General features: G+C 31.7%; 1 protein-coding gene across 1 annotated transcript in view; it reads right to left on the reverse strand.

Annotated features, from left to right (window-relative positions):
* Positions 1-14539, reverse strand: part of LOC130446774 (connectin-like) — a 776872-nt gene that overhangs the window by 463429 nt on the left and 298904 nt on the right. The window contains exon 4 of the mRNA XM_056783223.1: positions 13678-13720. The gene's annotated coding sequence lies outside the window, so the exon portion shown is untranslated. The remainder of the gene's footprint in view (positions 1-13677; positions 13721-14539) is intronic.

Raw genomic sequence — 14539 nt, forward strand, 5'->3', positions numbered from 1 at the left:
AAACGAAAACTTGTCGAACTAATGCCAAGAAAATGAACAATTTTTTGTTCAGTGAGCCATTTTGGTATTGGTATATGGTATTATTACGAGTACAACCTTCTTGTTTTCCTTCTTGTTAACAGAACTTTAGAAGAAATGAACCTGCTTAAGTACAATAATAACATTTCAAATATTGATATACGCCACGTTGATGATTTTTTAAATTTCATTTATTGAGTTCAATTTTATGACATCCTTATATTTCTCATTGTTCAATCCTCGTACATATTTCGATACTCATGAAATAGGAATTAATTATAAGTTAGTATAATTCGTTGATATATCAAAACTTGCGATTATTTATTAATTCCAAGATGTTTAAATACCATATTGCATGACAAATAGCACAAAAGTCCAAGTCTAAATAGTGATTCAAAAGGCGCCTTAATTAATTCATGATAATGATCAATTTCAGGAAGAACCTAATTCGAATTATATCCTATTTTCCTAGGTTTCAAAACTATCAAGAATTTTTTGATTTATTACCAGCTTATCGATGTAATTACGTGAATGAACGTAGATTGAGTATTTATGCAATTTAAGCGATATATTATAACGAAACTCACCTTTGACGAGTGTACATTCAATAAATGTATTATGATTATTCTTACTTCTAACTACCAATTATCTTCAGCTCCTCTCTTCCAGCAAGGTTGATAGCTATAGTCCAGACAATAACTTTGTATGTATGTGTGGATTTTGGGGTATCGTATACACTGCGACCTAAAGAATCTACTGGAAACTGGAGAACCCAGAGTTTACAGCGGATCCGTTCAAAAAGTCTAGAATGCGGGATAAATGTGATTGCCAGAAATTTTCGTCTTCTATTTCAAGCGCTTCCAGCTCTTTAGTGTTTCAGAAATTAGAGACTCTCCATCTTTGAATTGAAAAAGTTGTCATCCACTCGTGTAAGTTGAATAGTACTTGTATGAAAGAGTAGACCTATGAAAATGTCCAATTCTGGAGCCAAAAGGTACTTCCAATTTGTGATACGTTACTTTGCAGATGTTTCAGCGCTGAGAAAAACTTGAATAACATAATTATTTGTCTAGTCTACAATCTGCGATAAAAAAGTCGTCAAACATAAGGCTGAAAAAATCTATAGGTCTGCCTCTGTCCGGAACCGGTACTAAGAGCTCTCGTTTTTTCTTGAACGTCAATTTTTTTAATGTAGCTGGAGCTGGAAATTTGCTCGTGCATTAGTGAGTATCTACAGAAGAAGCCGCGTAACTATACCACGTGCTAGACAAATGTTATGCCGGAGCAGCACGAACATACCTTCGCTAAAGGTGATATCAGACGGTTCACTTTTTATTTATTGCTGTCTTTCATTCAGTATCTTTCATTAAGAATAAAACGTCTAGGCATCAAATGAATCAATCCAGTGATGCTGGATTTCGGCATTCGGTATCAATAAGCTCGCACTCCGAATGAACGAAAATTCGAGAAATGAAAGGGATGAACACGAAGAGAACGTTCACTCCAGTTCTTTTGACGACATATTCGAGGAAATTAGCGAAAAAAGTTCATTTTTTTGTCATTTCGTGTGTGCCTTTTAAGCGTGGAATGAAAAAAAAGAGAACATTCACTTGAGTGATCATTCATCCGAATGAATCGAAAAGTGAACCGTCTGATATCACCTTTACGCAGACTACATATTGGTACGTGAAAATTAAGCACACACAAAATTCCGATAGGAGTATTCGGCGTCGTTGATTGATGCAGTTCCATCGGAGTAGTTGACACTCACTTTTAGAGGGCCATATATTAAATTTTGAATTCGTACGCAGGCCAGATTGAAAATAAGTAAAAAATGAACTGAATTATTATGACATATTTATTTATTAAATTATATAAGTATATAATATACGGTTGTTAAAAATCATATCAAAATTATAAAAGATGGTAGGTAATTATTATGTTGAGCTTGAGGATCTAAAAACTTGACTTCTCATGTTTTTGACAAGCTCATTGATGTCAGGTATCGTATTCGTTGTTAGTTGTTTTAAGAATGGATTGGAGATGTTCATTCGTAAGTCTTGTGCGATGTTTGTTCTTATTTATTTTCATGATGAAAAATATTTACTCTCATAAATAGGTATTATTAAACATGCATATAATGCATGCTGCTAAGAGCGTTCATATCATTGATTGTTGAAAATTCCATTTCATTTTGTGAAAGCCTTTAAAACGATTGTTGAGTTCCCTAATCAAATTTTATAGCAGTCGACAATATTGCTGCAATTTTTTTTATTCACTGTGCCAAATTATTTTAAATGAGGGAAGTGGTCCAAAATTTGATTTTTCTCTTGATTTTCTCACAGCCTCAATTTTGTTTCAAAGACTTGAGTACATTGGAGTGACAATCAGATTTTCATCCTGTAACTTCATATTGAGATCAGTGAAGTGGTTATTCATATCTACCAAAATAAACATACACAATAAATCCACCAGTCATTGTAATAATCAATTGGTTTGCTTTATTCTGACATAGGCTCACGTAATGCAAAAAATTGTAAATCACTCAATTTTCTCCTTCAGTTAAAGAACCAAATTTTGAGATGAATCATGTATTCTTAATGCAACAGTAATATTGAGAGTGAAATATTTTGAAGTACTAGTGGAGAGAGATGTAACTGGTGTGTCTTCATCTACAAAATGAAAATCTTCTCTGTCTGCTTCATTACTTTTAACTCCTAGGCGTTTTAAAAGGGGGATCATTATTTTTGTAACAGAACATTTATTAAGCTTAGGATATGTCTGTCTCCGTTTTGATTTTGTTTTGTCAAGCTTTGTATAAATATTGCCAAACTTGAGATATGTTTGTTAATCTTTGCATTATTCTAGATTTCAGAGCATCCATCAATTCAATACTTATTCCACTTTTTGATGCAACAAGCGTGTCAATCATAATTTTAAACGTCGCGTGTCTGCAACAAGATTAGAATCTCTTCTGCATAGTGCTTCGACTGCTAATTCAATTGGTGACAATGCATTTCATTTCAAAAATTAATAGAAACTCCTCTTTGGAGGAGACTATGTTTGATTTTGAATCAATTCATACATGTTGGATACAATACCGTAATTGGCAAAACCTTCCCAACATAATAAGTGAACTATTCCATCGTATTATGACATCCATTTGCAAATTCAATTGATCATTTTTTATTGGAGATCTTCTGAAAATTTCAATGACACTTCTACTTTTTGTTATCAGCGGGGATAAATCAGCATAATTAAAATTTATTTCAGTGTCAACAGATCCAATGTCTAGGACAACACTTTCGTCTGTAATCTTTTTATCTTCTTCATTGTCAGTTTCTATTACAACGTCATCATCTACATCACTATCACAATCGCTAGATTGGGATTAAATTGGTTCAATTTCAGCATCAATGGTCACTAATCTGGAGTTGTATTTGTGAAGGACTCTCTAACATTTAGGTGGATATGCCATGTGCGAAACATAACTGATGTTTGACTTCAATCAAATTTCCGCGTTTTATCATAACTGACGCACCATCTGTCGATATACAAACAATGTCATTTGTTAATTTGAGATAAAATTCTTGTAATTCTATTTTCAAGATCTCCAAACATTTTTCCGTTGGTACGTTTCCATGTAAACAGGCTAGTTCAATGTTTCGTATATATCTTCTAGTAGAATGTGCGTTTGTTGTTTAAATACCGATTGCGAACCGAAGTCCATTCGTCAAATGTTAAGCCAAATCGGTTTCCTTTCCATTTTGAATAAGACATTTCTTCGATGACATTTCTTTAATAACTTCTATTCTTATCTTCTTGTTATATTCAGTGATCATAGATTTTATTGTTGCAGCTGATTTTGGTAGATCATATAGCCCTCTTCTTATATCCTCCGAAGAGCAAAAAATTTTAAATGGTAATCCATTACTCGATCACTATACGAGCCAGGATTTCACATAACTGTTCCTCCTTTTGATTTTGAAAATAATAATCCAATGTTTTTGGTATCTTTTGACTAGAACAAGAAACATCATTTTCATTATTTGCTACTACGTCGCTTTTATTTTTTAAATTTATATTATGTCGAGTTTTCAAGTAGGTGTAAAGGCCACCTGTAGATCCTCACTAACATTTGATTTCTTTTGTGCACTTCTCAAATTTTGTCACTTGCCCATGATTAGCAGCTAAATAATAATGCCGAACCGAATTAACATCGCTCCCTTTTTAGTGTTCAATTAACATCGCTCCCTTTTTTGTGTTCTTGAAATATATTGGATTCCGAATTCATACAATTCATTCTACAACAATTATTTTAATTAATTAATTAATTTAAAAACGTGAAACTAAGTTATTAATTCACCATGAATAAGTTTTATAATAGGAAATTTATTTATGTGCAGCACATTTAATAATGCTCACGTTTATGTATATAATAATTATTAGATATTGTAGATGAGTTTACAATAGAAACTAACACTAATATCGTTTGAGAACAAAACTTAATTGCAAATTGTTGTAAATCGAGCAAAAAATTACTTTCTTGATTTACAATAATCTTATTCAGAATACACATATATCATGGTTCTTAAAATCGAGGATTACCAAATTCAATTACACATATTAATTATTGCACAAGCACAAAACTAACAACTTTCACTCTCGATTTAAGACTACGTATTGAAAAAACAATCCGCCCTGAAGAAACAGTCTTTAGCTACAGTGAACAGGATCTCATTTGATCTTAAGTGAATGGGGGATGCTCCGAATTAAATTTCCTTGTAACGTGTATCAACTAGTGCTAATGTTTCACTACCGAAAATACCAGTATTCTTAAGGTGAATACCGTTATTAATACTGGCAAAAATTTGGACGGATTTGCATTTCCTATGTAATCTATATATCCATGTCTGTTGTAATAATTTCTTCAGTTTTGAGTCAATGAAATGTTACTATACACATTTGATAGTGATATTAATTTGTATGGGATAGCTTAGAATAAAAGCAGATTCCAGATGCCCTGACTGATATCTAATAGTACTTTGCAGCATCAAAATAATAGTGGAGTTAGTATGAGCTAGACTGAATATTGTTAACCAACGTTTGTTGTTAATCAACACATCAAAGTGTTCCACTCATGTATGATACGACAGATTTGCATGTTATTAAGTTTGATCATGTATTCCTAAAATTCATCATACATAATTATCACAAGTTAACACATACATATTCAATCGAATGAAGCCCACACTAATCAATTCTCTTTAATCGCTTGTAATTGGCTATTTTACGTATAGTTAATCATGGTGATCTAATTATCGTTTGAGTAAAACTTTGGTAAATATCAATTTTCCGACCTTCATAATGAATAAACGGCATATTCATTCTGACAGTGAATTTGTTACGAGAAACTGATAGATACTTAAATCTTGATAACCGTAATTCAAGCACATTTTACTATTTCTTATTCATACTTTTCTTTCAATATTGCTTTGGTATCTTCTAAGTCATCGTATATTGATAATATATATTCGTCGAAAAGAGATGCAGGTCAATAATCAAAAAAAGCCTTTCTTATCAATCACATATGAATAATTGGTAATTATATTTTGACTTGACTATCAAACACAATTGTATATTGCTACAACTGAGACATAACGATTTGATAGTAAAAAGCGTGAAAAGTCGATCTCTTACAAGTGTATCTGGAATATAGATGTTTGGATTGATTCAATAATTCACTTCTTATTCAAATATATTTCGAGCTCTTACCGAGCTGATTTCGACTTTACCCGAACACTTTGAACGCCATCGACGGCGAACAAATTGGAAGATAATCTAATTTTCTCATCTGTGTCACTGACTTTGTTTCTAGAATTCCGTTTTTTCTTGCAATTGTGATTTTTAGCTCATTTTATCCACATAAAATATTCACATCAATCAATTTATATTCAACCTTTAACCGCTATCCTGAAAAATTTTAACACTCTCACTACCATCGGTATAAGATACCGCTATAAATAATATGTGATATTATCCATATTTTTGTTCGAAAATTGAAACTACTAAATAATCGCAAAAATAAAACCAAAAGGCTAAATTAAACATCTTAAAGAAACAAAATAAATTGATAAATTCTACATAGGCAAATATGTACACTTTCTTATTTTTCTCGATTTTCCGATGTTATAACAATTCTTACAAATGTATGTTTTGTGTAGTTATCTCTCAATTAAAATATTTTTAAGTCTAAAGAACTTTTTTCAGGTCAATTTTTCATTTGTCAGGTCATTTGTTCTTAATAACCATTTGCTAATTGTGAAAGCACAAATTGTATATGAAAATTGCTTGTTAAAAAATTCTGATAATTGTTGCTTAAAACACAAAATTTCAATAGAAATCTCTAAAATTTCCAATCATGTGGAGATAGCTCCGCTATAATGTTCTCATAAATCGTTTGAATATAAAACCAATTTCGTAGATGAGAAATTGAAAGTCAGTGCACTGAAGTTTACAATAACTTATTTTGAGCAGGATTAAACATATTTTTATTATCCTATCTCACGCTAAACGAAAGAGATCATGCAATTTAGTAATTTGCGTCCATGGCAATATATTATTTCAGATATATGTTGTCATGAGAGTAGCTAACGTACTCATGAGAGTGTCCATTATGTTGTTGTAAAGTTATTACTGCCGTGAAAACTAAACACAGTTAACCTGTATGCAACGGCTTTGTATTTAATCTGTTTATTCTCTAGAATTACTACCTCACACAACACATCAGTAATCAACGATTTTTGTTTAATCTAAATTACACAAATGCCAATAATAACGATGTTGAAAATGCCAAGATTATCTTTCTAGCATTAAGATTGAAAATTAAAATATCTATCAGCAGTTTATAAGGAATGTAATTATTCTTCTCAACGAATCTACACATTTATATGTTTAGGTCTCATTCCATTTATTCTGGTTGTTGATCACCACAATACCGCATCCAATATCAATTTGAAATTCTCGTTTCTTCACGATGGCTTCAGACAAGCAACACATACAAAACATCTCCGACATTCACACATCGCTGAACCACACGATGAAATTCCATCTATCCACTTGAAATCTACTCCAATTTAAATATGTCAATTTTAACAATTTGTGGAAACAAACATTTACGTGTCTTTCTAGTCGCGCTCTTAGTGTTTGAATATGTAAGTGAAATATGAGACAATGAAATACTGCAAATAGTGTTAGTCTCAAAATAATGGAAGTGGCAAAATTATACCAAGTGATGGAATGCGTGAAATCAAATATTTCTCTCAGAAAAATGGTCATTATGTCATCCATTGAGTGCTTGATAATATTCTAAATGCGAATTTTAAAGATCAATGATGTCTTTGGACAATTATTTCCAATCAGTTCTCTTTTCTCCAATTATAAACAAAGCCTTAAGGATTGACGAGTACTGCTTCTATTCGTCGGCTTGAATTTACTTCGTGAGCTGATACTTTTAAAAACCAAATATCAACTCAAAGAGAGTTTCATTAATGAATATTAGATGTGGAACTTCATGATCTAACATACCTGCACCTTTTCTGGAGGTTGTGTGTAAATTGAACTCAAGTATGAACTTTTTTTGCCAAATTTCGCAATTCATTCGTTTTGTTATACCTAATCATTCAAATTCCTATTCATTGGAAGACAGAATGAAATATATGTGCTTCAAAATTTTGCTGTACAGACATCTGGCTAATTTCAACATTATTAAATGAAATAGAGATTTGGATTGATTTCATGTTGAAAAAAATCAATTAGATAGCAACCAAAATCAATAAACTTCAAATTTGTATATTATTTCAGGATGTATTTTGATTCCAAAATTTTCAATAAATGTGAGTAGATTTGAAATTTAAGTCCTCATCAAATCTTTATCAAAAAGAAAAGACGAATCGACGTATGTCCGAGTCAAGGAAAACTTGTTGCCTGTCAATAATTCTGATGTTCCTTCCACCCTTGTCCAAGATCGTATCCATACCGGACACACAATCAATTTCAATAGAAGCAAAGTATCGCTCTACTCCAGGAGAAACGTCCAAACTATCTGAACACAAGAGATAATAGCCAGTGATTACAGGCAACTTGGAAACATCTCCTTCATTCACTTACCTTCAATACCACTCCGGTCAACAACAACATTTCCTCTAGAGCCCTCCAAGAAGTCGATCTCCACACATTTATCACCCCTCCTGCCTATAGTATACTTCACGCGCGCGCCAAAACCTCAAAACCCGACTATAGTTCCTCTATAATTACAAGATCCAGTCAACTAGCTCCCTAGTCAACTCAACACCAGCAGTGAGTGTGTTAGTATCAACAGTGTTGTTGATGGTAAGCAATTTTTTTTTTTTTTTTATTTAATTATTAAAAATTTTTGTTCCAGCTTTTAAATTTATCGGTGAAATTCTAAGGAGTAGGCAGATTGAGACCTTCAAGACAACCAAGAAAAAGGGGTGAATCGTTGCGTGGAGTAGGCAGATTGAGACCACGGAATCGGATCACTTCTTACCAATGAATGAATAATGATCCTATCTCCACCCTTCTTTTGATAATGGCTCCAAAGTGGGAGCCAAAACATCGAAAAATTTTAAAATTCCAACGCGTTTCAACCCATGAACCTAATTCTTTTGTTCATTCAATCATCTTGTGGAAAGTGACATAGACGTCAAATAAACTTCAATAAATAATCGAATTATGACGGACTATCATTCAGGGATGCAAGTCACACAAATGGAGGAGAAAGAGAAAAAGGCAAGAGAAGATAAAAGTAAAGAATTTTTTCAAGTGAATCAATAGTAAGGACACGAAGAAAAAAGGTTAAAAAAGTCATATTTTAATAATAAATTCAGTTGTGCCCCAAGGTAACCGGCAATTCATAGTTAATCACAAGAAAGGAATTACTATTTAATTTTCAAAATATTTACCTTAAACTTATTATTAAGAACTCAATTATGATGATTATAATTAATGAAATATAATTAAATTATCTACACAATAAGAAGAGTTTATTTGAGTGGAATATGTTTTGATTCTTGTTGACAAAAGAAAATAAATCAATCCCATTTGTCGAATTAATACCTAAATTCATAAAGTTAATAAAATGATTTCTTAGCACATGTCTATCAATCCATAAAATTTTGTTAATGTAACCAAATTGTGTAGAAAGCATAGCTGTGAATTATAATTGTTATTTTGTTTTGTTTGATACATTTATGTGTATTCACTAGTTTATATACAAAATAAGGAAGAAATTTTTATAGAATGAGATCTACAAAGGGTACTGTATTCAACATCTACTACGTAGGCAGCCCTGTCGACGAGCCCATAGCTATTCATGTCAAGTTAAACAATTTTAAAAGCAAGTTTGTTCTTTGTAGCAAGAATTTCTGCACTTGTTTCTCCCTCTTCTGATTTGATATATTTTTTTTATTTTCAAAAGTCTTTTTTCTCCATCATTTGCAAAATTCATTATTGTGCATTTCGGTTGAATGCGATATTTTTGATCTTTGAAAATGATAAATTATATATGATCCAAGTATTAGAACATGACATTTTCCAATTTAATTTTCCCAGTAATTCGTGAGGAATGATGTGTAGGAGTACAACTATTCAGGCCATATGAATGTAAATATCCATTGAAATCAGAGAAAATGACCATTTTTTTTGGATATATGTGTGTGAGTGTGAAGAAGTCTCGTTTGTTGCAGCTAAGGCATTCTAGGCTCGAATACAAATTTCTATAAACATCAAGGATTGGTTAAGTCACTTTCAATGGGATTTCGAATATTCACTTAGACAATTTTGAAATCCACATAGTGGATTTCTATTTGCTACACCATCAAATATTGAGTTTAATTTAGAGTTTTTCAAATGTGGTTTTCAATGTTGGTTATGATTATGAACAATATATGATGTAAATATCAATTCCAATTAGAAGGGTTTGTTCACGGCTCAATTTTCAATTATTTTCTCACAATAAAGGAAACTAAACGTGAAAAACCATTTATGATCACACCAAAGAATTTCAATGAAGTCCAGAAATATAACATATTTTTATTCCAATAAGCGAGGAATTCGTTTAGTTTTTGAAATGATATAAGTCAAAGTAATTTCGATCTCGTCCACTTACCAGACTGTTCGATTATATGAAACAATACTAAAGTTTGGTGAATGCACCAGTTATAAAGCGATATTCCTTTGTAAAGTTTTTATAGCCTGCTATGACTGCTTCTGTAGAGAAAACAACAGAAAAGTTCTTTTTATGTCATAGTGAACAATTAAATAAGTGCTCTATACTTAGTGTTAGTGCTTAGTATTGTGAATAGTTTAGTGTCAGTGTATAAATTTATTCCGTACATAAGATATCTAGAATATACATCCACTTTTTAAAAAAAAGTGGCCCCAAGTACCCAATCTCTGTATCACTATGCTATTCATAATAGATAGTGGTGTGAGTAGACAACTTTGATGCAAAACAATATCTGAAGAAAGGAGAAAGCAAGAAGAATTGAACAATTCGAAGTTCACTAACATAACATTGAAACAGTGATTAGAAATAACTCAGGTCCCAGAGATCGGACAACGGAAAGTATACGAGGCGTGAAGTAGTTGGGATATGTTTTTTCATATTCTGTGTGACAAAAACGGCGAAGTACCATATGGAAATTAATTAATCTCGAAGGTGAGCGTCTGAAGGTAGTTTTGAAATTAGAAGACGCGTACAACAAATTGAGTGTGGAGGTGAAGAAAAAAAAAAGAGAAAAATATTTGAAAATTATATCACCAAGGAAAAATTGCTGTCAAAGTTTACATAATCTCTGAGAACAGTTAGAGAAATGTTGACTTACGAAATTTTGATGACTTCCATCCAAGAAATTTCCACTTATTTCCAATAATGGAGAAAACTAGCAGAGATTTCACGATGATGAGGAATTGTGTGTATAATGCACTAAGCAACTTATTTTGAAAACGGCTTCTACGATTTTATAAATTTTTGTGCGCAAAGGTCTTGTGATATGGCCGGAATTACGGTGGTATCTACATTATTGTAAGATATTTCATTTTTCCGGAAAAGTAATGAACTTTGTTATTTCGAATAGACCACCCTATATATTTAGTGCTTTTAGAAATCCTGATTGTTTTTCATGTGATATACTCTATACCTAAATGCCATAATTTCGAAGTTATAGCTACATTTACCAAAGTTACACTAAACTAAATATTGTAAATTTAGATGGTTACGATTGATCGTTTAATTTGAATATTCTTCAATAATTTATGTGCTAATACAAATCACGTAAGTGTCGGTAAGTTAGCAAAAGTTTATCGAAACTGGTGCAGTGAAATATTTATCAAAATTATGGCGCAAAAAATCTAAAACAACTGAAGACAAATCTTTAAATGTTTGTATCATTTTAGAAGTAGATCCAAATTTTTGAAGTAGAAATATTACGAATTTCAGAAAACATACAGTAAAGGCGATTACAACAGATGCTCAAAATGTTGTCCATTTACTTCAATACTTTGATATATATTTTACAACATCCCTGACTGCTCAATTCTTCTTATCTTTGTGGTAATCCTATTTTTTAATTCCTGAATATTGTTCTATAAACGATTTTTTTCAAGTGACCCCACAGGAAATAATCTGAAGGATTAATGTCGGGTGATCGCGGATTTCATTCGATAAAATCACGTCTTCCAATCCATCTTCTAGGAAACACATTATTTAGGTATTGCCTCACCACACACGCATAGTGAGGTCAGAGACCATCTTATATTACTGACCAAATATTGTCGTTAGGAATATTATTATTGTCTAAAAATTTCTAATAATGTTTCTTTTTCGAATATGAATGAAAATACTTACTTGGATTTGGAAATATCCGGGTTAACTCAGGTATAACACTATTTTCCAATAAAACTGAATACGCCGGACAATTTAAGTTACCCTCAATGAAAAAGAGACCAATCATTTTGTCGCCTATTATTCCAGTCCATAGATTCAGTTTTTCGGGATATTGGGTGTGGGATTCACGCATCCAAAGAGGATTGTTACGTCACCAGTATCTACAATTATGCCGATTTACGTTTCCATTAATACAAAAAGTGGCCTCATCGCAAAATATAACATTACTCAAAAAATTTGGATCGTTTTGATTGTAACATTTTTCCATCATTAAGTCTATCAAAGTCGTCATCTGACAATTGTTGAACCACCGTTACTTTGTATGGATGGAATTTATTATCACGTAAAATTTTCATTACGGATGCCTGCGAAATATCAAGTTCCCTGGAGATTTGTCAAGTACTCAAGTGTGGATCGTGTTATAACAGTACACAAATAACAAAAAATTCGTTTTTAATTGATGCAGTTTTTCTGCGGCTTGATTTGGATAAATCTTCTACTAACCAGTTTCGTTAAACTTTTTTACTAATTTACGGACACTAGATCTTGTTATGGGATTTCGGTTAGGATATAAATTATTAAAGATATCAAACTTTTCCTGTTGACTTGTATCGCCATATCCTGATATCATTCAAATATCAATTCGTTGTTTCGATCCATTGTGACTTTCGATTAACTTCAACAATAATAATTTATTGCAATGTCAAATATCTCAACGCAAATGTAGCTATAACTCCGAAATTATGGCATTTGTTGAGAAATAATAAGTATTTCTTAAGGATTTGGAAATGCGAAAAATATACAGGGTGATCCTTTGCTGGTTATTATTGATAAGTATTCTATTCATGCATAGTTGTCAATAAATTTCTTTCTTTCTCACTCCATTTGATAACAGCCCTCGTATAAAGAATATAAGAATTAAAATCGAGTTTATAAACCCAATCGAAACATAGGATCTTAGAATACGTAGAAGCGTAGGCCACAATAAATTAAGAATTTGTGATGAAAATTCAGCTATATGAAGACAGTAAATCCAATTGATCCAGGTACAATAAACTGAAAATTTATAAATAAAACAGTTCCAATCTGATGAATATTTCACTGATCTTTGTACGTTTTCAAAGTATTAAGAATCAATTACTTGATTAGATTTATTTGTCAAGAGACATTCGTTCATAAAAGCACATCGTTAATAACAAATGTTAAGAGTCACGAGGAAGCCATCATTCACTTTTTTCCCTTTTATTTAAACCAACATTTCGTACCATTCTATTGCCCCTCAAAAACAGACAAAAAAGATTTCAGTTATAAACGGATCTCTTTTCTTCTCTAGTCTGAAAAGATAAAGAATCTTTGTTCTCAAGGTCAGGACACTTGAAGCCTTATAGTTTATGAAAGTGACACAATCTTGAATTGCAGACTCACAGTATCCTAAAATGTTGTGAAAAAGTTCCTCATTGCTTATTATTTTATGCTTTTTAAATATATGGAATAATAGTGTAATAAAAATCAAATTCAAAAAGTTTTTTATTTTGTTTTCCATTTAGCGAGATGATTATCGCTGCTTGATTTGTAGTTAATCATTCTATGACAATATAATGTTGAGTATATTATCAAATACTTATTAGTTTTATCGAATACGAAGTTTATATGATTTTGATAAAGATATATATGAAATTTGATTATTTTACCTTGTAGTTGTACAATATTCGAAGTTGTGGTTATACGATCCACCTGAAACAAAAATTAATCAATACTTCAAATGTTTCTAAAGCAGCTTTCCTGAATTTATGCAAAAATCTGGAGAATTTGATGGTCGTACGTGATTATGATGTAAGTAATAAACAAATGAAAGCTGAAACTGGAATTACATGTCCGTTACAGTATTTCTCTTATAGATATGAAGAAATTGGGAAGTATGAATAGAAACTTCCAAAATTTCAATTTACTACATGTAGTTTGGATATGAATACAAGAAATTTCCAAAAATTAGTAAGTTCACTATATGTGATCAAATTAAACCCAGATTAACAAAAAAAGAGCATTTCCACTTATTTTAATACAAACTTTGGATGGTATGGTTTCCAAAGTGGATTTTAAGTTTCTAAAAGAGGAAAAAGTCACAGATCTGGTGAATACGGTGAACAAGGAATGACCCATGTTTAGATAAAAATTAGTCACTATTATTATGGAAAAAAATGGCACATTATCGTGGTGAAAAAATCCATGAATTGTCTGCACACAAATCTAGTTGTTTATGACAAATTTCCTCATGCAGACGCCTCAAAACCACCACCTAGTACTCTTGTTGACTGTTCGACCTTCTGAAAAAAATTCATAGTGAACTACATGACGGTAATTGAAGATGAGGATGAGGATAATTTGATTTTTGATGGATGTAGAATACCCAACTACGTTGATAAGCGTCTCTTCTGCGACTTTTACTCGAAGTTGTTTATTGATGTCTTTTGGTACGAGTTCACGCTTCATACACAAAACATCAACCAAAATATGTTTAGTCGATACATTAGAGATGTTGTGAACCTCTGCTAT

The sequence above is a fragment of the Diorhabda sublineata genome, chromosome 7, assembly GCF_026230105.1.
Source record: "Diorhabda sublineata isolate icDioSubl1.1 chromosome 7, icDioSubl1.1, whole genome shotgun sequence".
Taxonomy (NCBI): domain Eukaryota; kingdom Metazoa; phylum Arthropoda; class Insecta; order Coleoptera; family Chrysomelidae; genus Diorhabda; species Diorhabda sublineata.